This window comes from Balearica regulorum, chromosome 1 (genome assembly GCF_011004875.1).
Source record: "Balearica regulorum gibbericeps isolate bBalReg1 chromosome 1, bBalReg1.pri, whole genome shotgun sequence".
Taxonomy (NCBI): domain Eukaryota; kingdom Metazoa; phylum Chordata; class Aves; order Gruiformes; family Gruidae; genus Balearica; species Balearica regulorum.
The window spans coordinates 154,407,661-154,431,565 of record NC_046184.1 but is presented as its reverse complement, the minus strand read 5'-3'; positions in this window follow the sequence as shown (position 1 = coordinate 154,431,565).

Genomic DNA, 23,905 nt, shown 5'->3' with positions numbered 1-23,905 from the left:
TAGGTTTATTTTCTTAGGTTGGTTAGGTTTGCCAAGCATTTTGGTACTCTTCTTTCTGCAAAGCTTTTACTGTGATTATATATTTAGTGTAATAATGGTTACTGACTCTTAAAGATTATAAAAGGTGAAAGCTTTTAAAGACTAAGAAACCCATCATAAGGATGTTTTAAACTATTGTTGATCACAGGAAATTTAAGCTGATCTCTTTGTTTACATTAACCAAAAGTGAAAATACAGTGCTCTGCAAAATGTAGAATAAGATAATAAAGGAGAGAAGACAGTTGGGATGTCTGCATGACTGGAAAATCATGAATAGTAGAGTGTGAGGGGGTAGGGAGAAGCAGGGGAATGATGACTGTTTTCCAGACTGGAATACCAATAAAATAATCCAAATTATAATTAAGGAGTCACTTTTTATATACGTGATTTTTCATGATGATAAGAAATCTCTTTCCCTTGTTGAAAAAATGATGTGCTTTTTCAGCAAACATGATACAAAGGTGGTTCCTAGCCATTCCTATTCCCCTTCAGCATGCAGAAATATACATTGATTATTCCTGCTGGTTTTACTAGCAGTGATGTGCATAAAACCCCATACATCACCCTGCAATGCTATCCTGAAAAATGTTTTTATTACTGACACACTGAAGAATATTCAGTGAATTCGTTTATACCTGCTCTCTTTGGTGTTGTCCTCATTTATAGTGATTTTTAAATCTGTTAAAATGAATCCTTTGGTCAAAGAAGCACAAGTGCAATTGTTGTCTTCATAAATAGTATGGAAAAACAGTTACAAAAGGACTGAAAAAAAAAAGAAAGGCACTCAGAGACACAGCCAGCCAGGGAACCTTGCATACGCTCAGTGAATTTATTCACACATTTATTTAGCAAATGATTTTGAATATTCCATAAAGCAAAATAATAAACAACATTTTTATCACTTTACAAAATAACTTAGGAAAAAGAGTGATTTGCTGCCTCATCTTTTTTACTCATGATTCATTTTGAAGTCTTGAAATACTGCCTTATGTAGTCCTAATTCTTCTTTCTCTCCTTTTTTCCTTTCCCTGTCTTTTCTTTCTCTCTTTTTGTTCTTTCTTTCTCTTTTCTCTCTTTCTCTCTCTCTTTCTTCAGGACCGGCAAGCAAAGCCAATCTGTACCGTGCTAATTGTCATGCGGGCGCTGCAGTTGTTTGCCTGGTTTTCCTCCCCATCCCTGCCATAGCTTGGTTCTCCCGGCAGCCTGGTGCTACATGAATAGCTTGGCCTATGGGGACCTTTCTGTCTGGGACAGTACCATTCCATCCAGACAGGGAGAGACAGGGGTTTTTTGTTCTTTAGAAAAAAAGGGAAGGAAAGAAAAAAAAAAGGGGGAAAAAAAAAAAAAAAAAAAGACAGACCTTGCTGCAGCCCTTTGCTTAGGATTCCTCCTCAGGAATTCTAATTCCAGCTGCATGCTCCAAAGGGGCTCATGGCAGCGATTACTCCAGGCATAAATCATCATTCAATAGCTTCATGTTCACATACCAGTTCTGTAGGGATTTCTTTTTTTTTTTTACTTTCATATATTGTACTCTGCTATTTGCTTGCAAATCATAATCTAACACACCAATTGTGAGGGGACGTCAGAATTAGTAAATACTTTGTTTCAAAATAATTGCTGATTTGAGAAGTACCTTTGAGAAATTGAAGTGCATTTTACTTATCCACTGTTCCCTTTCTCCAGGAACATTCCCACATGCAGTTTTACAGCTATGTTTTGACCATTGCTATAAGAACAATTTTGTTTTACAGGAAGCTTGTTTCTTAAAAATAATTGTCAAAATACACCCCCTAATTTCTGAAAAGCAAGACCCAAAAGTGGGCTAGAACTCATTGGCTTGCCCGATAAGATGTTAACACAGAGCATGCCCTAAACTCTCTGCTTTGTTGCAGGGCTGGATCCAGATGTCTCAGCTCAAAGCCTTTGTAATTACTATTGCTTAAGCACCTACACTCTGTTCCATCTATATAAAATGGACAGCAAGAGCTTCATCATGTGGATGTTTTGCCTAATCAGAATGTTAAAGCTGCAATTTTTTGTAACCAAAGATTATTTTCTTGAATTAAAATCTTTCATCTCCATAATTATCATACATATATCCTTGATGGTCTTCATTTGCCTATAATCAAATATCCATAAAACTAAAAATAAAATCCTGCGCTAAGCACTTCTGCCAACTGCATTTCACAGATTAAAACCCAAAGAGCAGATAATTCTTGTGTTGCTATTTATTAAACTGAAAAAGATCGCTGCACATTGAATAGTCCGCTGGCGTGTATGTATATATATTGTAATAGAAGTAATAGGTTCTTCTGAATAGCAATGCAATGTACCACACATTTGACAGAAAAATATGACCAATAAACCTAGTTAGCTCACTATAAACTAAGAACACACTCAGGGAGGCAAATATATTTCTCATCCTCATGTGGACAATATTTTAAAGCCTATTAAACTGACCTAGGCATTCTTGGAGAAGGAAGCAGATGTACTCCATCCCCCCTCCCATTCCCCCCTCTCCTCCCCATTGGGGTCTGCACTCCTAGGGGAGAGAAAATTATCAGCTCTGGTTACCTGATGGGCCAGCCAGAACTGGAGTTCAGCAAAGGTAAAGTGTATTAAAAACTTGGAGGGTTTTGGCCTTAAATGACACTTAAATGATCTCCAAAGCATGGGGCTCCCTAATTATTGGGGTGTCCTGCTTCCTATAGGGATAGTAAATTTATTTTACCCAAAAGTCTGATGGCTCTTTGCCCCAGACAGAATTGTCTGCACTGATGCCTCATTACAGTCTGTCCTTTTTTCACTTTGTCACTGCAGATACCATTATGCCTTTGACTTGTTTTTACAACTTGTGTACAGGAAACCATGAGCCTTGGGAGCCTGACCTTGGGAGAGAGTCCCCATATACAAGGTGTTCCCTGGGGAGTCCTCTGGCTAGTCTACCTGGTTTATGCATTGCTTTGTCTATGCAACGGAAGAAAAGCTTCACAGACCAGAGAAACCTGCAGTCTAGTTTTATTTCTAGTACAACAATGTGTGTGTAAAAATAAATTATTGCCTAGGAGAAGATAGCATTAGGAAAGCAAGCAAAGATCTGGGTGTACAGTACCTGACACCTGCTGCTGACAATGCAAGCATTCACTGGTTGATAATATTAATTTACATCACTATTTACTTTTCCATTTGACAGAAAATTATAATGACTTTTTCAGGTAGTAGCTACTCTTTCTAGGAGACCACTTATGTCTCCAGGTGCCTATTACAGTTCCTTCAAGATTCATGCGCTAACAATAGCTTTCCAGATTCCAAAGTGAGATATTACAGTATAGTAATCCCAGAAAATTGCAGACATCATTATTTTAGCTGATTTTCAATATACAGAAATATCAGGGAAAAAAAAAATCTAAGAATGATCTTCGAATACTCCAACCATTGCCCATACTCTAGCAAGATGATTATTTGCACTTCAAACATGGGCATGGGCCCAAACTTGTCATGCAGTGATGCTGTTTGGTGGCAAACCCAACCAGGTCTTGAGGTAATTTTGAAGTCATCCCAGCTAAGGAATCTCAGGACTTTGTTGCCTTTGATACCTACCTGGTGTATGGACCACCAAGACCTTCCAGTGCTTTGCTAGTATTCCTCTATGCTCCTCCTGCTTTTGGGAGCTGTCACGATTGCAGAGTCTCTTGGACAATGCAGGTCTCTGGCACTGCATCTGGGAGCATGCTGAACTCAAATTGGTTTTCTAGCCCCGCAACCTATTATCTGTAAGTGGAAGTGACATGGTAACTGTCTCTGATATTGCTACATTCCATATTATATAGAGAGGCAAAGCATGAGAAAAAGGAAAGTGATTCCTGCTGTTCTTGACTGCCTCTCCCCACCAGCTGCTGACTCCATACACACTACGGTCTGCAATAGACTGTATCACACACCGGAGCCAGCTGCGAGCTGAAGTTCTCACCCACACTGTACCACAGATCTATTAGTGAGACTCCTAGTCAACAGAATGGCTCATTTTTTCCCATGTCTGCATTCAGAGAGAGTGTTGTGGTGTGCAGAGAGTGAAATTTAGGACAGACAGGCAGCATGCAGTCCAGCAGCTCCCCATGGGAAGAGAGTGGAAAAATAAGGCAGAGTTTAGAAAAGAAAGCATGTGCACTACTACATACACAAATGATACCCCCGAAATATAAAGCTGGTAACAGCATCAGCAAAAGTGTACTCTTACCTACCTCTAGCCCCTTTTTCCCAAGTAAATCCAAACTTTGAGTGGTTCTTGTAACTTCAGAGTTTCATGAAGACAGTGGCGTGATGCTGACCATGATTCCCATAGGCATAAAGAAAACCAGTTGAAGCAGCTGAGTTAGGAAGAGCTTTTGGCTGATTCAGTAAGAGAATTACAGAATCACAGAATGGTTGATATTGGAAGGGATCTCTGGAGATCAACCTGTCCAGACCCCCTGCTCAAGCAGGGCCACCTAAAGCCTATTGCCCAGGACCATGTCCAGACTGGTTTTTATTATGTTCAAGCACAGAGACTCCACAACCTCTTTGGGCAACCTGTGCCAGTGCTTGGTCACCTTCACAGTGAAAAAGCGTTTCCTGAAGTTCAGAGGGAAACTCCTGAATTTCAGTTTGTGCCTGTTGCCTCTGGTCCTATCACTGGGCACCACTGAAAAATGCCTGGCTCCATCCTCTTTGCACCTTCCCTTCAGGTATATGTATACATTGATAAGATTCCCCTGAGCCTTCTCTTCTTCAGGCTGAACAGTCCCAGCTCTCTCAGCCTTTCCTCATAGGAGAGATGCTCCAGTCCCTTAATCTTCTTCATGGTCCTTCATTGGAATGTCTCTTATGTTCATGTCTCTCTTGTACTATAGAGCCCAGAACTGGACACAGTGTGGCCTTACCAGTGCTGAGCAGAGGGGAAGGATCACCACCCTCCACCTGCTGGCAGTACTTTGTCTAATGCAGCCCATAATACCGTTTGCCACCTTTGCAGCAAGGGCACATTACCATAGAATCACAGAATGGTTTGGGTTGGAAGGGACCTCAAAGATCATCTAGTTCCAACCCCCCTGCCATGGGCAGGGACACCCTCCACGACACCAGGTTGCCCAAAGCCCCATCCAACCTGGCCTTCAACACTTCCAGGGAGGGGACATCCACAACTTCTCTGGGAAACCTGTTCCCATGCCTCACCACCCTCATCATAAAATATTTCTTCCTTATATCCAATTAAATCTATCCTCTTTCAGTTTAAAACCATTACCCCTCGTCCTATCACTACATGCCCTTGTAAACAGTCCCTCTCCGGCTTTCCTGTAGGCCCCTTTAGGTACTGGAAGGCTGCTATAAGGTCTCCCTGGAGCCTTCTCTTCTCCAGGCTGAACAACCCCAACTCTCTCAGCCTGTCTTCATAGGAGAGGTGCTCCATCCCTCTGATCATCTTTGTGGCCCTCCTCTGGACTCACTCCAACAGCTCCATGTCTTTCTTGTACTAGGGCCCCCAGAGCTGGACGCAGTACTCCAGGTGGGGTCTCACAAGAGTAGAGTAGAGGGGCAGGATCACCTCCCCCGACCTGCTGGCCACGCTGCTTTTGATGCAGCCCAGGATGTGGTTGGCTTTCAGCAAGTGCACATTGCCAGGTCATGTTGATCTTCTCATCCACCAACACCCCCAAGTCCTTCTCCTCGGGGCTGCTCTCAATCCATTCTCCACCCAGCCTGTAGTTGTGCTTGGGATTGCCCCAACCCACATGCAGGACCTTGCACTTGGCCTTCTTGAACTTCATGCGGTTCACACAGGCCCACTTCTCCAGCCTGTCAAGGTCCCTCTGGATGGCATCCCTTCCCTCCAGCGTGTCGACCACACCACACAGCTTGGTGTCGTCGGCAAACTTGCGGAGGGTGCACTTGATCCCACTGTCCATGTCACTGACAAAGATGTTAAACAGTGCTGGTTCCAGTACCGACCCCTGAAGAACACCACTTGTCACCGTTCTTCATTTGGACATTGAGCTGTGACATGGTTTAGGCCCAGCCGGCAGCTGAGTGCCACGCGGCTGCTCGCTCACCCCTCCCCCGGCGGGATGGGGAGGAGAACGGAAAAACAATGGCAAAGCCTCGAGGGTTGGGATAAGGGCAGTTTACTGGGACAGCAAGGGAGAGGGAAACAATCAGCAACAGTGCTGATAACAGATAGTAACAATGGTGATAACAGAGAACGATTTCACCGATCCAACGACCAACTGACCAGACGCTCAGCCTGTCCCGGAACCACGCTGAAACCACCGAAACCGCGCCACCCCCCTCCTGCCCAACTAGCCCCCTTTTAAGGTGAGCGTGATGTCACATGGTATGGAATAGCCCCTGGCCAGCTTGGGTCACCTGTCCTGGCTCCTTGTGAAATTAACTCTATCCTTGCCAGAACCAGGACAAGCTGTTGACCACAACTCTCTGAGTGCGACCATCCAGCCAATTCCTTATCCACCGAGTGGTCCATCCGTCAAATCCATGTCTCTCCAATTTAGAGACAAGGATGTCATGCAGGACAGTGTCAAATGCCTTGCACAAGTCCAGGTAGATGATGTCAGTTGCCCTTCCCTTATGCACCAACACCGTAACCCCATTATAGAAGGCCACCAAATTTATCAGGCATGATTTGCCCTTAGGGAAGCCATGTTGGCTGTCACCAATCACCTCCTTATTTTCCATGTGCCTTAGCATAGTTTCCAGGAGGATCTGCTCCATGATCTTGCTGGGCAGAGAGGTGAGACTGACTGGCCTGTAGTTCCCTGGGTCTTCCTTTTTTCCCTTTTTAAAAATGGGAAACATTGCTGGCTCAAGGTCAACTTGATGTCCACTGGGACACCCAGGGCCTTTTCTGCCAAGCTGCTTTACACCTGGGTGGCTCCCAGCTTGTACTGGTGCCTGGGGTTGTTCCTCCCCAGCTGCAGGACTTTGTACTTCCCCTTGTCAAACTTCATGTGGTTCCCATCAGCCCATTTTCCAGCCTGTCGAGGTCCCTCAGGATGGCAGCACAACCCTCTTGCATATCAGCCACTCCTTCCATTTTTTGCAATCTGAAAACCTGCTGAGGGTACATTGCCCCATCATCCAGATCATTAATGGAGGTGTTAAACAGGACTGGACCCAATACTGGTCCCTGGGGCACACTGCTAGTTACAGGCGTCCAGATATCACTGGTGTGAGTGCACTGTTGAATCCTGAACTATACACTCTGCAACAGTTGTGCAAATTCCTATGTGAGCAGAGTCCACCTGAGCTTTGAAGTACTCTTCAAACACCATAGCGGTGTATAAACAGTCGTGAGGATGCAGTACAAAATGGACCTAAAGTTCACTACGCTCCAGACCCCTCCCATTCCCTTATGCCCCTTTCCACAGCAAGCCCAGACACCCTCAATTTGTGTTGGCAGTGGCTACAATGAATTCCAGCTGCCTGCTTTCCTTTTGTGCCTCTGGCACTGGAAAACCTCCCCCTTTCTTTCTCTAATAGGAGGTCTTTCACTCGACCTTGCAAAGCAGCTAGTCTTTTTCTGCCGTATCCTCTTCTTGCTGGAGAAAACAGCGCAAAACTAATTCAAAATGGTTGGTGGTAAGCAAGGGTCCCGTAGATCTTTGCAAGTAGTTGAAAGGGAATCGCACTCTTCGAGGAAATGACCTGGATACTGGTTCATCCTCTTTTTTTTTTTTTCTTTTCCTTCTACTGGCTCAGGAAAAATGCACCAATGAAGACGATGGTAACAATAAGAGCAATAATAACAAGAATAACCTACCTTTTACCTAAAAGAGAGTATTTTTTGTATATTTGTCAAATGACTCTCTTTAATCCTTTCTCCAGTCAGGCCTGCTATTTCTTGTGCTGTTCGTGGTTACAGTAACATTCCGCTCGTACAAATGTAAAGTTGGTTTTCAGAAATAGCCAGAAAGGACAATAAATTTCATGGCCAGCTTCAGGAACTTCTTTTTCTCAGGCTGCTAAACCAGTCTGAATCATACTTTTCCCATGAAAGCTGCTAGAAATTCTAAACGAGGAAAACTCAGCATGTTGTTCTAATTGCATATTGAATAACTGTCCTAGGTCTAATAACTGCAAGTTTCTTTCAGGATCCTGAAAATTTGTTTATCGTCTGTCTTTTAAAAGGAAAAGAAAATAACCATGATGTGTGAGGAAGGTGTGAGTTCAAAGCAATTCTGGGTCAACTCTTTTGAAATCAACATGTCTTGTTTCAATTTTGCTTTAAATGACAAGTTTAAAAACTCAGTTTACAGCAGCTACGAATGGGTATTTTACTACAAGTCTGTTTGTAAACCAGCCCCAAGCCATGAATTCTCACACAGAACTGCAATGCAGACCCAGTAACTATTTTGCATTCAGAAGTCCTATCTGCTGGAGTAGAGGTATTCATGCCTATAAGCTTCGCTGTCAACTGCAGCACCTCTTCATAATGTCTGTCGAAAATAACCAGTAACACAAGAGGTTACTGACTAGACCTACTGCATTCTGCAAAGTATTCTTTGATGGCCACGGGCCAGTTTCGGTACAAGGCATGCAGACGTTGCTTCCCCACCGTCATGCGCTCACCTAATCCTGCTGCGTGGCAGTTTGAAGACTCTCAGTCTTGAATTTTATTTGACTACCATTTGCTGACATACCCCCATCCACTGGAGTCACATATGTCACAACAGTGTTTTCTTTCAGCAAATAAAAATGCCTTTTACATGCCTGCTTCCAGCTGAAGTTATCCCCTATTTAACGATGAATTATGGAACAGTATTTAAGAGCTCAAGCAGCATTCCAATCACGTGTTCACAAAGGAGAATCCACCTTTGTATTTATTGCTGTGAAATAAACTCCCAAATCTAGACATTTCAACTGCAAGTGTCAAAATACTTGCAATAAATAATGGGGGGGAAATAGCAAATTGTAACAAAACACAGAGCAATACCCCTACAACCCTGTAATTCCATAAAGGTGTTGCTAATTATATTTATTACTGTAACCTTCTTGCTAGAAATTAGACCCTAATCACTACAGCTTTGTAAATTTTTATTTTATTTTAATAAACACAATACTGGGCTGGTACAATATGGGAAATTATCATTCTTTGTTTTTATTTTGATATAAGGAGAAATCTTAATAACACCACTTCAGTTTTTCCTGTGGGAAGCAAAATGTAAAAGCTAAAGAAGCCATGGACATGATGGACTGCTTTAAGATCAGGGCAGTTTTCTGGTTTTAATTAAAAAAAGAAATCTCTTTTTTCCCCTACCCCAAGGAAATTTGCATATTAAAAAGCTACAGAAATGAGGTTTATATTTATTCTTTATGGCTATGAGGTTGAGGAGAGGGCAGTTATTGTTCGGCATTGACATCAGCCTCAAGACTGCAGACTGCAGACCTTTACAATAGAATTAGACTTTCGTGTTGCATAATGAGATTCATTATAATTGACATGCATAATTCCAATCATGTTCTGTGTTGATTCAGCCTTTTGTTGTCAAGACAGCCTGTTATTACATACCAAACTAACCTTACTCACATAAAATGATTAAAACAAAACATCTTCAAAGGTTGTTGGTTTGGGGTTTTCTTTTTCTTAGATGAATGCAAGGTACCCCTTCTCTCCCCACGCCCACCTCCCCTGCAGCATTTTCTCAGTGAAGCCAGAAAATCCAGTGCGTAGCACAGAACAGTCTTTCCTCTGTGAGGAAAACTATTCTCAAAAGATAATCCCACAGGACAGTTTCATGAAAGTTCTCTCTATCATATAGTGTCAGAAACAACACTATAATAAATATATAAATTAATAAAGGCAGAAATAGGTCTCCAGTATTCCCAGAGTTGAGAAGCATGGCAATTAGTAAAGACTATCAAGGCTGTTAATGTTCATAAAGTGCCAATCAAGGTCACTCAGGGGTACTAATTCACTAAAATATGGCAAAATCAGAAGGCTTGACCTTTCCAGCTGCTCTGCTTTTTTTTTTTTTTTTTTTTTTTTTTGAGGAGAAATAATGAAAATTTGGCCACACAATAACACAATTTTTTGCTAATTTATTTGAAACAATATTGGTGGTTTTACATTAGTTTTTTCTTGGACAGTTTCTCAGCAGTAGAACTGAGAACAATTGATACTAGATTTACAGAGGGGACTGAGATATCTAAACAGACAGTTCACAGAATCACAGAATGGTTAAAGTTGGAAGGGACGTCTTGAGGTCATCTTGTCTAACCCCCTACTCAAGGAGGGCCACCTTGAGCCCATTGGCCAGGACCATGCCCAGATGGCTTTTGAATATTTCCAAGGATGGATACTCCACATCTTCCCTGGGAAATCTGTGCCAATGCTTGGTCATCCTCACAGTGAAAAAGTGTTTCCTGATGTTCAGAGGGAATCTCTTGAATTTCCTGTTGCCTCTTGTCCTGCCCTGTATTTCAGTACCTACCAGGACACTCACAAAAAACTCATTCACCTCATCTGTAAAACCAATGGAGGGGGCATTCATCTGGCCAAAGGCATCTGTGGTGGAGACATCAACATATGAGTTGCTCAGCACCTTTCATAGTTAATAGAGAAAAATAGCTATTTCTAGAGATCCATTCATCTCATTTTAATAAAGACTTCTAAAATAAGTCAGATAAATCACATCTGCAAAAAAGCCAAATAGCTCCACTTTCAAGGAAGTCTAAGCTGACTTCTTGTATCTGTAGACATCTGTATGGGAGCACTGTCTGGTGTTCTTTCAATACCATATGTATCCTGGCAAGGTCATGGGGACATGTGAACAACCAGGTATGTTCAAATATTGCCAGACAAACAACCTAATTTTCCCTACTATTTGGCACAATTCACAAATTAGATGTTCCTTCGTTTGTCCCATGTCCCACATATGCAGACTGCTCTGGTCATAGCAGAGCACACACCTTGGAATTACAGTCTGTCTCAAAAGTATAAATGTCCACATAATTGCCACTGTGCCTGTCACTTAGGAGACACTAATAAAGGGCAATCAGGCTGGAAGCAGAAGGGTCATATGCCAGTACTTACTCTTCCCACAAAACAGTTGAAACAATTTCATTTCACTGAGCGACAAATGAAAATTGGCTTGAAGGGAAACGCCAGCATCGCACGATGTTCAATCAACAGCTCTCGCAGCTCTGGAGAGGCGTGCCAGAGAGATTTCAATGAGACCCATATTGACCATTCCTACGAAATGAAAATGTAGCTGCCCGTAAAGCAGTCTGTCTGATTGCCAGTTAAGCAAAATAATCACCCACTGCCTCCCCTTGCCATGGCTGTACTGACAAGAAATAACATCCAGGTCTGAGGGAATGGCTGTAAGGAGGCAGATCAGGAGCAAGACTTTCAGCTCAAAGCCCAAGTGAGACTCAGGCCTGGAGAGGAGGAGGAGGAGAAGGATGAAGCGAAGGAAGGCAGGAGGGGGCTGGTACCTGCTAGAGGCAACTCTTCATAAAACTCTTGCAAAAGGCAGAGGATGGTACTTGCTAGCGGCCAGTTCAACCTAACTGAGGCAGACGGCCTCCTGCGCAGCTCTGGCGCTTGCTGAAGTGACTTCTCAATTGTTGCTAAAAGAGCAATCCCTTAGCTGTTTGCTAGGGTTTGGGGACAAGCTCTGAAGGATAGATTCGAATGGAAAGTCCTAGCCCAGAAGAATATCATTGTCCATAACATGTTGATTATTTGACTGAATAGTCTGAACGTACAGCTTATCCAGTGCATTTGGGGGCAAATTCAAAACTAAGGCTCAAATAAATAAAGCCTGAAGACAGGGTGATGACCAAGACTATAAAAAACAGTCTGCTATTGCTGGCTAACCACCAATGTACTGTTTGCCTTCTTATTTTACTCCTATTTTATTTAACAAAGAGAGTCACTTGGAGGATGCTGTGGCTTTCTGCAGTTGCTTTGCTCTGGCTCCAGAATCTTGCCTTTCATAAAAGAAGCTGCCTGGTGAGCTCTCAGATCACCAAATCCCAGCACCCTCTGCATGGCGACCTTGCTGTTGGCTGTCAACTTTTTTGGGCACTTTCTTCAGAGTTGGGACATTTATAAATCTTTCGGTTATGGATTTCAAAGCCTACAACATTACGTTGCAGTTTTCCTTCCATCAAAAAGCCAAATGAAAGGGAACAGGACCAGCAGATAGGATTTGTAGGACCTACATCTTTCTAGAGCATCAGTGAGGAGACAGCGTCTATAATGGCACTGATATGAGGCAACTGCATCCCCCCCACTTGGGCTGGGATTTAGTACAAATCCAGTCAGTCAGACTTAGCCATCTAAGTGCCCACTACAGTCAGTGGAGATCCAGAGCTTGATTTAGTTGCCCTTTGTAATTCATAAGGTATTTGAGCCATCCTTGCGGTATGATAAGGGCCTACAGCATCGTCTTCTGAAGTGGCAGCTGGAGGCTAGGAGAAATACATTAGGGCATCTCATGTGGCACTAGGTGCCTATATTTAGACAGGTGACTACCACTTCAGATTGTCATTGACTGTAGTCTGAGACAGTGCCTGGTGCACAAACGCACAACATATATTGCAAGGTCCTAAGTGAAGATGCCTGCAATTAAGCTAAACTCACATTTAGGGCATCTGTCTTCAAATTGTCTTTTCTTGTTATTTAATGAGACTTCTAGAAAAACATCTCTCTCCGAGATCTTCATCTCTGTGCCAAATCTGATAAAATCAGCCGATGGATGCTAAAGTTAACACAGCGTGAATTTCCTCGGTGTTACAGTAACTCCCAACAGAGAGCACACAGATTGTTATCACCTAGTTTTCAATCATTCCACAAAGTCCAAGACATCCTACCCCTTTCTGACTACGGCAGACTCTTCAAGAAGTCTGGAAACCCATGTAACTTGTGACCATCTCTGTCTGAGTAATGTCACAGGTATAAATTACTTTCTCAAGAGCACAGCTACTGCTGCCACAACAACGTTTGGAAGCATGGAAGAAAATAAATAATAAAAATAACTGTTAATTCATGGTCAGCACTGAAAAAAGGAAAAAAACATTTTCATGAGCTTGACAATACAATGGCAATAAAATGATGTCATACAATTATTAGACACCATGTGAAACCATAGTAATTTGTGGCACTCTAGAACTAGAGGGAGCTCCTTCTAGTTTTGCCTGACAGAAGACTTCCTGTGTAGCAAAGAAGGCAGTCCAGATATAGTCACTTTTCTTCACAAACAGCACTTCTCACTTCTGCATCAGACTGGATAAAACTTCTTGGCTATCATTTAAGATGCATAAAAATGTTTCCCTTTAAGCTTTCTTGTATATACGTCTGTGTGTGAAATGATACACATAAGTACAATTTTTCATTGTCACTTTCTTTCAAAAATGGGAAAACTTTTTTTTTTCCAAAATAATATACAAATTAATCAAAAGATGATGTGCATAAGAAACATTAAAGGGGTTAAATTGCTGAGATCAGTTCATCTTCAGTAAACTAGCCATACCTCAGAGACACTCAGATTTGTAATATGAAGTGCTACATACAGAAAATTCACATGCCTCTGAAGGTTTATAGAAAAAGAAATGACAAAGATAGTCTTAATTAGAACAAAGCTGTCAGAAAATTCACTATCATTAAGTAAGTCTGGTAAGACTAGAGACATCTACTTGGGGAGGAAAAAGAGAAAGGCAAAGGGAAAAAAAAAAAAAAAAGAAATGCACACATTTTACTATAACTAGCTGAGGTATTCTGGCACCCTAAGGTAACTGTTATATCATACCTATTTATAAAACTATTATTTTTGCCAACTAATATTACCTAGAGTTGGTATTAGAAAACAGCTGCAAGTATTTACATTTATATTTTTATCTATTAGATTAACAAATCAAGGTTTTAGGCACCTTTGTTGATCCATTATTTTTCAATTTCGACTCTGAGTAAACCAATTTAAACCTCCTGTTCAGCTTGTGATCACAAATCCATCCCGGTGTTTATATTTTCTTTGCTTTAATACAGATCTTGAAATTCACAGTTTGCTTCCTTATTCTAATTAAATCTTCTCAAACGCTAGAGAAGAGTTTGAATTAATGTGAAAACTTGCCAGCAGATTAATAGTAGAAAAGTGTGAACAAATGCCTTGACTGATGAAAGTCATCTTCTTCTGCTGACTATGATATATATCTGTGTGCGTATGTGTGAGTAGCGTTCTCTTTCGACAATGTTTTCTCCTTTGCTTCCAGGGCTACTCCTATCAATCAATGGAAGTTCTTCAGAGAGAGTCTAAGTTAGACTCATTAGCTGAATTATACATATAAGCATGTGTATGCAATAAAGCTTTTAAAATCATTCTCATAAGCTTACATTTCCTGTATACTGGTGAAGTCTTGTGTTATGGAGTCCCCTGTTACGGTAGTATAAATGCTATGGGACACATTGAAACAAGCTAGAGTCCCTTACACAGTGAAATATTGAAAAGAAAACTATTTTTTTTATTTTTCTATTTGGTTTTGAGTAAACATCAGAGTTTTGCACAGGGACATGTTACATTAATAACCAAGTCCTGCACCATATTTTTGTTTGAGGACTCCTTTACGTGAGCTTGGCAGTGCAATGAAATGTTCCAGTGGAAGCACAGGTACATTCACTTTAAGACCTCTTTGTACTCCTATAGGGGACAATTCAGAATCTGACTTTTAGCAAACGAGCACCTCAGTTCTGCAAGGTTATGGATACCCTTAAAAGGTGCTAATGGAAACTGAGGACATATAGTACCTTATAGGTTTTGTCTTCATTTAAACGCATGCCATTTATGAAGATGTATTTTAGGGACCCAACAAATTTTGTCTGACCGACAAGGAGCATTCTGCAAGAGGTGGTATGCATGACTTCGAATCTTCAAACCAAAAATGTCTATCTATGAACACATAAAACCATATATACACAAAAAAAGTACTATACATTCCTTTCCTGCTGAACACACAAATGGTTTTTAAGGCCTTAGGATTGTCCTTTCCCTAATGACTCTTTAAAATATGAGCAGCATTCATTGCTGCTTGATGATAATAGTGACCTTATAATAGTTTCCATGGAAAGAATTCTGAGATCATAAACAGTGACAAAGTGAGTTTGTTAGTTACCAAACATACACATTCCAAAGGTACATGACATTTAATTCTCATCTATTTTTAGAAATCGTAGGAAAATGAAGACAAATTAACTTTTTCCAGCAGAAGCACTTACATTGCATTTCCAAATACAATTACAGAGGAGAACTTCTAATTGACTATTATTAGAAATCAAGTCATTTCTATTACACACTCTAAGCTCTTCTCCAAAACAGGGTGTTTAAAAGGCAGCATTTATGATGGACTCAGTGAAGTGAGTGTCTGAGTCAGATGACTTAAATTCCTCTAAGTCCCAATGCCTAATATTTTGTGTTAGATGACACTAGGCTGATACTCATTCAGCACCTTACTTAGGCTTTCTGAACTCCACTTCATATTACGGTGCAATGTGTCCTCACGTACAGAGGCCAGAAAGCATAGCACTGGGTCTGAGACTCTCATCTTTGACGTAAAGGGATATTTACCATTTATTGCAGGGTCTCTGATCCCTGTATTGTGACCTTGTAGAGCAGTCTGCTCTGCTTCACAGAGAGTACCTTGAGCAAAAGAACTGCTTCCATTTAAGATGAAACTTTGGCACAAGCGAGAACAATTTTTTCATGCACCTGTCCTTACAGGCTGTGGGAACATACTGAATACAAGTATGATTCTCCCCTCTCCCTTCACCGTGGAGTTCTCCAGCTATTTCTCCAAGAAATTCTCACATCTCCCAAGATCCTGTCAGTAGTATCTGATAAAGGCTGACAGCAACAACTGAGCTGATCCAGTGCTTTGCTTTAGAACACAAAGCAAATACCTTTTGTACCCAAAGAAACAGTCCTCTGTTTTGTCATGCCCTTTCTTTACATCTGCAGACAAATCTCTCTGACCTTGTTCTTTGTACGCTTAGAAGTTTTGCCAGTTTAACTCTACTGGTTAGGAGCATGGGGTGAAAAAAATGGCTATAGGGTGAAATACTCTTATATGGAAGCAATACACCAGCAAAAAAATCCTTTAGTAAAAATAGGTTATTCCATGTGGAGGGGACTGTTAAAGCTACTTCTGCAGAAGAATCCTTTTGCCTCTGTGAACGGCTTCTTCTGGGAGCGGGAGAGGAAGGTAGCGGTTAGGAGTCATGCCGTGCAAACCTTAGGAAGTACTGACAAGTCCACCATGTCTTCCCTCCTGGATGGAAGGTAATCATTTTCAGCCTGAGAGGCTATTGTAAGGCTAAATAAAGATAAGGGGAACATGTTAGATAATGAGACACTCATAAACCACAGTGAAAAGGGCCACATAAGTATGTAGAGAGCAGGAACTATTATGGAGAGGAATGTGTAGTGGGTAAAAGCTGAAAATAGCTTTTATGGAGACAAAACTGCATGGAGTATGTATGTATGCATTTCAATAACTTTATATAATCTGCACCCTCTATATAACACACAAAAGCACCGACAAAACCAGTAGTAGTTCTGAACCACAAAGAATAAGTTTAAGAGGGAAGGACATCCCCTGTGACTTCTAGAATTCTGCATAGCTGAGGAAACTAGTAAAATTTACATCATGATATAGCGGCAGAGAATCAAGAGCTGCCATATAAGGTCAGAACAGTGGTATAGCACAAGAAAGACATAGGGTTTGAACCTCCCCTGAGTGAAAGTTGGACATCTTCTCTGCCACCTTTCCTTTGCTTCCATAGTTTTCCAGGGATATGGAAACTCCTCCCGTATCCTCCCAGGGGTGCCCAGGAATCCCCTGTGTGTTCCCCCTAACACGCTGAGAAAACCCCACCTGGGCTACTGAATCCAGGCACTGCTTCTTTCAGGCTCGTGTCCTACCTCAGACAATGTTCAGTGGCAGAGACTTCAAAGGAGAGCTCTAACACTCCATCAGTGGAAAGACAGGGGTAAAGTGCTTCCTCCTAGTTTTTGCCAGATAGAGGCTGGTTTCTGTAGATTGGTGTTTTGGTGTAGTCATATTTGTATAAAGGACAATCAAGACGGATTTCTTTGTGTTTCAGAGGGTATTCAGCTCACACAATGATAGTCATTGTAGTGTAACCTAAAATGCTTTACGGTAGGATGATACCCTATGAATGCAGAATGCTTTGTTGCTAGTATTTAATTTCCAAAACAGACACTGTAAACCAGCTGTTTGAATTAACTGCTGAATTTTTCCAAGAATGGGATTATTTCTCATCTGTGGATGCCCCCTTTACTACAATGATGTTCCTGATACATTCAAATGAGCTTAAAATGCAGAGCGGAAGAGCTCATAAAAGGAAGGAAAGTTGTTTTTTTTGAAGCAGTAGAAGCCCTACAACGTTTGGCTGTTAGCTTGTTTTATAAATAGTGCAGTAAACCCTGATGCTCACTCTTCTCTGAAACATCTATAATTAAAGGGTGATGGGCCAGATCGTGAATGCCTTACTCAAAGTGAGACTGCTCGTGGTACAAAGTAAAGTACTCTCCAGAGTGAGTAAGTGCATCATAATTTGGGCTGCTGTTGTCAGAGTTTAGTAATAGACTGCTATATAAATAGGTCCTTGGAAAGTACCAAAGTGTTCAAGCCATCGTAATTGCATTAATATAGCTGACAATAATCAGTGGGGAATATTCTGGCGTCTTCCAGTAAATTCTGATTGTATCTATGCAAAGGTAACTCTCGTTAGTCTGTGTTGTCATCGAGAAGTGTGTGTGCCTAGCATGAGTGTTTCTACTCAGAGGCAGTTGTGCAAACACAAAACCCCTTTGTATTGCTCACAAGCCTGAGAATCCAAAGTCTTAATTTATTGACATCCTTCTGAGAAAAATGAGAGACAGTGAGTTGTTGAGCCTCTTGTTGCTGTTGGACTTCTTTGTTGCATGTATGTTTACTAGGCATCACATTTTCAAGGTATTTATACTCCTAAGGATGTAGAAAGATGCCTTACAAGATTTTCAACAGACACTTTATTTTTATTGAATCTGTGGGATTTGATCTATACAGAAACTGAAAATTATCTCTTTCTATGTAGATCTTGAGAATTTGACTCTACGAAGCTCTTTATCTCAAATTGTTTTATCTTTTCTAGCTTCATTTCCTCATTAAACAAAAAAGAATATTGATACTTTCTTTGCACATTGCAAATATTTGCAATATTTCAAGATTATTGCAATAAATAATAGAACTTCATAATAAACACTTAGCTTTCAGGAGCTAATGATTAATACTCTTTTTTAAAATCCCAATAAAAGTACAATGCATTGGATATATTCATGCTAATTCTCTGTCCTTCTCTGCCTTTGAATTATGTGGTCTGAAGCCTCCTTTGGCTGCACATCTCTCTGATCCGTTGGTCTCTCTGGCACATATTCTGGTACTGTTTCTTTTTTTTTTTTTTTTAGCCTTTCACATAAATGGGATGCCACAGCAGAGTTGCCCTAGATCATCACAATAGTTTTGAGTAGCTGATTTACAAGTTGCTTAAGCCCACACACTCCCATACCTGTAAGATCAAGGATCATGTGGCAGCAGATGCAGACAGTCACTAAACACACAGAGATCCCAAAATCTACCTTTAGCTAAATCTTTATTTAAGCTAGTACAAGAAATATTTTGATCTACACAATGCAGTAAAATACTTGCATGCATTTGCTTATCCCAGTTTCATCAGTATTCCTAAAAATAATTTACACAATTTCTGTGCTCAGGCAGGAATTTATAATCCCTTTTCCTTTCTGCAACTCCTTTCCTTAATTATGGTGTGTATCTGCCTCCACTTTGCAATCTGTTTCCTTCCTCCTTAGCTAATATAAAAAGTTTCCCTCTGCTATAAACACATCCTTTCCATTTTTATTAATCTTTTCTTCCCTTTTCTACTCCTAATCTCTCCTGCTCTCAGTCTGTCAGGTGCCATATTTTGCATGTCCCAGTGCTAGCATCTTGAATGTTTGTTCTTCTGGCTGAACTGTCCATGTCAATGAGTTACAGAGCTCTATGTCACAGACCCAAGGCTAACTGAAATGGTTAGGGTTATCTCATCCAGAGAGAACGGTCACATCTTCAATGTATGGCTTATCCCTTGCTCTTCTTTTGCCCTTCTGGCCTGAGATACAATTATTATCTTTTGCTATTAAGGGGGAGGACGTTCTGTTCAAACTCACTAGAATCATGTGAGGGTTGCGCTGTAGACCACTGGGACAGTGTTTCTGTAGCATGAAACTAAGAGTAGGTGCTCCAGCTTTGGGATGCGTGAGAGCACACGAGAAGACACAAAGCCCAACAGTGTTAGAAGATGATGTAAGGCAAGGAGGACAAACCTGTGGCAGTCTTGTCCACACTGATTTCCAGGAGCAGTCTTGGAAGTCAATGGACCGTGTCCAGGCACTGTTGGGAGCAGCTGGTTGGAGCCACTGGGAGCAGAACAGCGCTGGGGAAAAAGCCAACAAATAAACTGTGTGGAAGATCAATGATCCAATACTTGCATTCACCCTCAGACGTTTTGTTTAGCAACATAAATGTACCCAAACAACCTAAACCCTCACATCTTGTTTTCACAGTTGTGTAATTTCATTAGCTTCAAATAAGGCATTCTTCATTTAAATTCACATAAAAGAGATTAAGACGTAGAGGTTTCAGTCATCAGAGTTACTTTAATATTTATGTATTATTTTAACAGTAATAGTTGTCAAATGACCATCCACCCTGTAGTCAAAATTAAAAAAAAATTTAAAAATCCTTTGTATGTACTGTATTAGATAGATAAACTCAATTGCTCTTAAAGAATTTTTGGATGCTCAAGTGTAACCAATAGCTGAATTTCACTTCTGTCAGTAGCAGTAACTATTTTTGTTTTTTTTCTTTTAAGAAATGTTTTCAGAGATCCCACCTCTGAGTTCTTAAAACTGTAGAGCAGAGCATCCCCATGGCTTACATCTCTAATAGTACATTTAGCACACCTAACAATGACCAAACTGCCTCCTGGTAACTGTTCCAGGCACTTACTAACACTCAATAGATCCTAGAAAATTTTTGGAAGACTATTAGTTGGCTTACACAAAGACAATGCCAAGGGCTGTTCAAGCAATTTAACAGTATAGAGGATTGCAGTGCCCAGCAAAATTCACTGATACTGTTTAATTTCTTGGTATAGATGTAGTTGTGGTGAAACTGGATGAATGAGGTGCAGTCATATTACATTTACACATTAAAACAAAAACAAAACAAAAAAATAGAGTTACAAATGTAAAAAAGACATAAAGCTTCTATGTTATACACATAGTGGATGAACAATGCAATCTATTTGTGGACTCTGAATACCTCATTGTATAGAGTGTCTCTTGGCTCCCCGTTAGTTCATGTATATAATTAATGCAAAGGAACTCCCTGCTACCTATATAGCTCATCTTCCATAATGAAAGAGAAACATCCATGCTGCTTGTATTTAGGTTTTCATAATTATTTCCATTCTAATCCCCTATTATAAACCATTTACAACACTCCAGAAGTTGTCTTTTGGAAGCTGTATCTTCCAGGCCTGCTGTCACCTTGAAGATCATTTCACTTCCATTTATCTTTTAAGAAAGAAAAAGAGCTTGCATATTGTGCAGGTAAGAAAGAAGTGTAGGCTATTCTAATTAAACAAATAAAATCAAGCAGATGTACATAATAAAAGGCTGTGGAGCATTGTGAGTTCAAGTTTTTCATACTGAAGACTTCTGATGAATAGGTCTTTTGAATGTTATAAGAAATTGATGAAGTACATTCTGAAAATAACACACCTGGCATGCACAGTAGGCTCTCCATTTTGTCTTACTCAGTTACAGTTGTACCAGAAGCCTTTTCTTTGACATCTCCTGACTTTTGACTGCACAAAAGTGTAGTCATCCCATCTACATAATAAAGCCTTCTTGAGATTCCAAGAAGGCCTAATGGATTGCATAACTGATCGGCATCTTCAGTGTGTTAATTATGTTCTCTGCTATGAATGCAGATATATATTCAGCATATAACATATATTCATGATATACAACTACATCATTTGGTAAATGGGAATTGTTCAACACACGATCCACTCGAAAGTGGAACAGTGGCATTTTCTTTCTTTCTTTCTTTCTTTCTTTCTTTCTTTCTTTCTTTCTTTCTTTCTTTCTTTCTTTCTTTCTCCTTCCTTCCTGCCTTCCTTCCTTCCTCCCTCCCTCCCTCCCTCCTTTCCAAATTTCCACTTGAAAGCTGTAAAGATGACACTTAAAAATAACCAATAACAGAGGGCTGATGAAGCATCAAAGTAGAAAGTCCATATTTGATTTTCTTCCAGACACAGCTTCTAAGCTAGCCATGTAAGCCTGTGCAAACATAAAACAAAATTGGACAATTTTTATGTGGATTACATGTTAATTACCATCTCCACTAACAAAAGCTCTTTTTTTGTCTGTTTTGAAAGATGACTTGATTTTGGATTACTACTTAAAGCATCCTACATCCAGTGAGGCAAATCTATTCCAAAATAAAAATAGCTTGGTGAAAATCTTGCCCTGTTTTCAGGCTTGCTAAAATTGCAATAAGCTTGGTTCATGCTTTGACTAGCTGGCAAACATAGGTTATGAATTAGTAGGAGGACATGTGTATGCACTGTTCAATGATAATGAGAACAGCTGAGAAACTATTTCACTGTGAATCTATGAATGAATGTAGAAATTCAAAGCCTCAGCAGCAGCTCTCAGTTATTCTGGTCATCAAGCTATTAAAAAGTTTTAGCAAGTGGGATTCTGCACTCATTATATCACTTTTATTCTGTTACCTCTTTGCATTGTTTTAAACAAGTCAGAGATGCAGGAGAGAAAAGAAGAAAAGCTTGAAGAAAATGTAAAAAACCAGAGGTATAGAGTCCTCTGAGCAAAAAGTCTCTTTTCTTACAGGTGGGTTTTCTGTTGAGATGAAGACTGAATTAGCACAGAAATTAACTCCTCTTCTAAGTGGCAAATAGATCCCTACTGTCTGCAGATCAGAAGCAAACTGGAATGTTGAGGAAGTCAGAACCATTGCTACAAATAACTACTTTCCCACCAGGGTTTTGGTTGGAGGTCTTTTATTTTCAGATTTTCAGAAGGGAGTGATAATTTTTTCAGCCTGTTCATTATGCTGCAGTAATTAAAAACAAACAAACAAACAAAAAGCCAAGAAAACCTTTAAATCAAACTGCTTTGCGCTTTTTTTTTTTTTTTTTTTAACATCTAGGTCACAGTCCTTTTTCCTTTTTTTTTCTGGGACCTAATTTCATGGGCCACTTTTATATCTCAGTGTGATTATATATGAATGAAGTCCCTGTCACATAGAAAGGACAAGGTCAATACAGATGAAAAATAGACACAACAATAATCTTTTTAGAAAGGAATAATGGCATTCATATTCAGAATGGTAAATTTTAATCAAATAGCACAAAAAGACCCAGGAACACAAAGGCTAGAAAGCTAGTGGAGAACTCCTTACTCAGTTATTCTTGGTAATAATAATGACAGCATTCATCATTTGATTTTAAATGTCAGAATGAAGCAAGTTCACACAACCATCTTCAGGGGAAAAAAAAAAATTAAAAAAAATAATGGACTGAGTTTCATTTGAGGCTTTTAAAAACTGGAGGGGGAGAAGGGAAGGGGACAAAGCCCTTTGGAAAGAGAGAACTCAGGGAATAGGAATGCATTGCCGTGAAAAGCGTTCTTAGGGACATTCGAGTGAAAGTCTGACATTTCTGTGTCTGAAATACACCGCATGTTTTGCAACGGTGAAAGCCTCCGTTACATCCATGTGGTGTCACTGGGTTTTCAGGTGGTTGCACGGTGAAAATTGAAAGCAGATCTTAACCGTTACGTAGCAGACTGCATTTTTTTAACCTTCGTTTTCACTGGGACTAGTGTTCTTTCCCATAGTATTTATAGTGACCAGAAGAGTTTCAGTGCAAGCTGAGCTTTTACTATTGTTTTGGTTTTAGCTGCCAGGAAAAAACTGACCTCTTACAGCCTGCAGCAAGTCTGGCTTGTGTTTAGATGGATGATCAACTACATTTCAATTTAAGTGAAAATAGCTTTATGCAGAAATAGGTTGAGGGCCAGTGTCCTGGACATGCAGGGAAGGAAGAACTAAACAGTCCCTTCTTCATCCTATTACATGGTCAGCATAAAAGGGGACAATGAGAACAGTCCTTGCCTTCAAGAGAGGAAAGATTGTTTCCCCTGTGGAGTGCCTCACCAGAAAAATGGTGTGGGGAGGGAGTGCAATAGGAAAAGCAACTGCTGTTTTGCTTCTGTCTTTCAGCAGGCACTGTGCCTGGTTTGCTGAGGAGGGGAGAGTATGTCCCATTCATTAGGAGTCTGTAGGAAAGAAACACCCAGAACATATGGGAAATCTGAAGGGTCATTGTGCTTCCCTCATGAGCAACATCTCCTGATGATCCCTCAAGGACAGTGTCCATTCTGCACCTCCTCAAAGGCAGCTGACTTTGTTGTGAAGTGCTAAATACATAAAACAATACATAAAACAATACATAAAACCAAGGCAATTCTATATAAGCCTGGGCAGAAGACTTGATTTGCCTATCTTTATGCATGTTGTCTATTAATTTACTATGAGACACAAGTCTGTCTGCAAGAAACAAACCAAAAATGACAAAATCTTTCACAGAGGACCTCAAAAAGAAAAATAAATATACCCTGTCAATATGTTACCTCAGACTGAGATATAAGCAAATGCTAGGAGA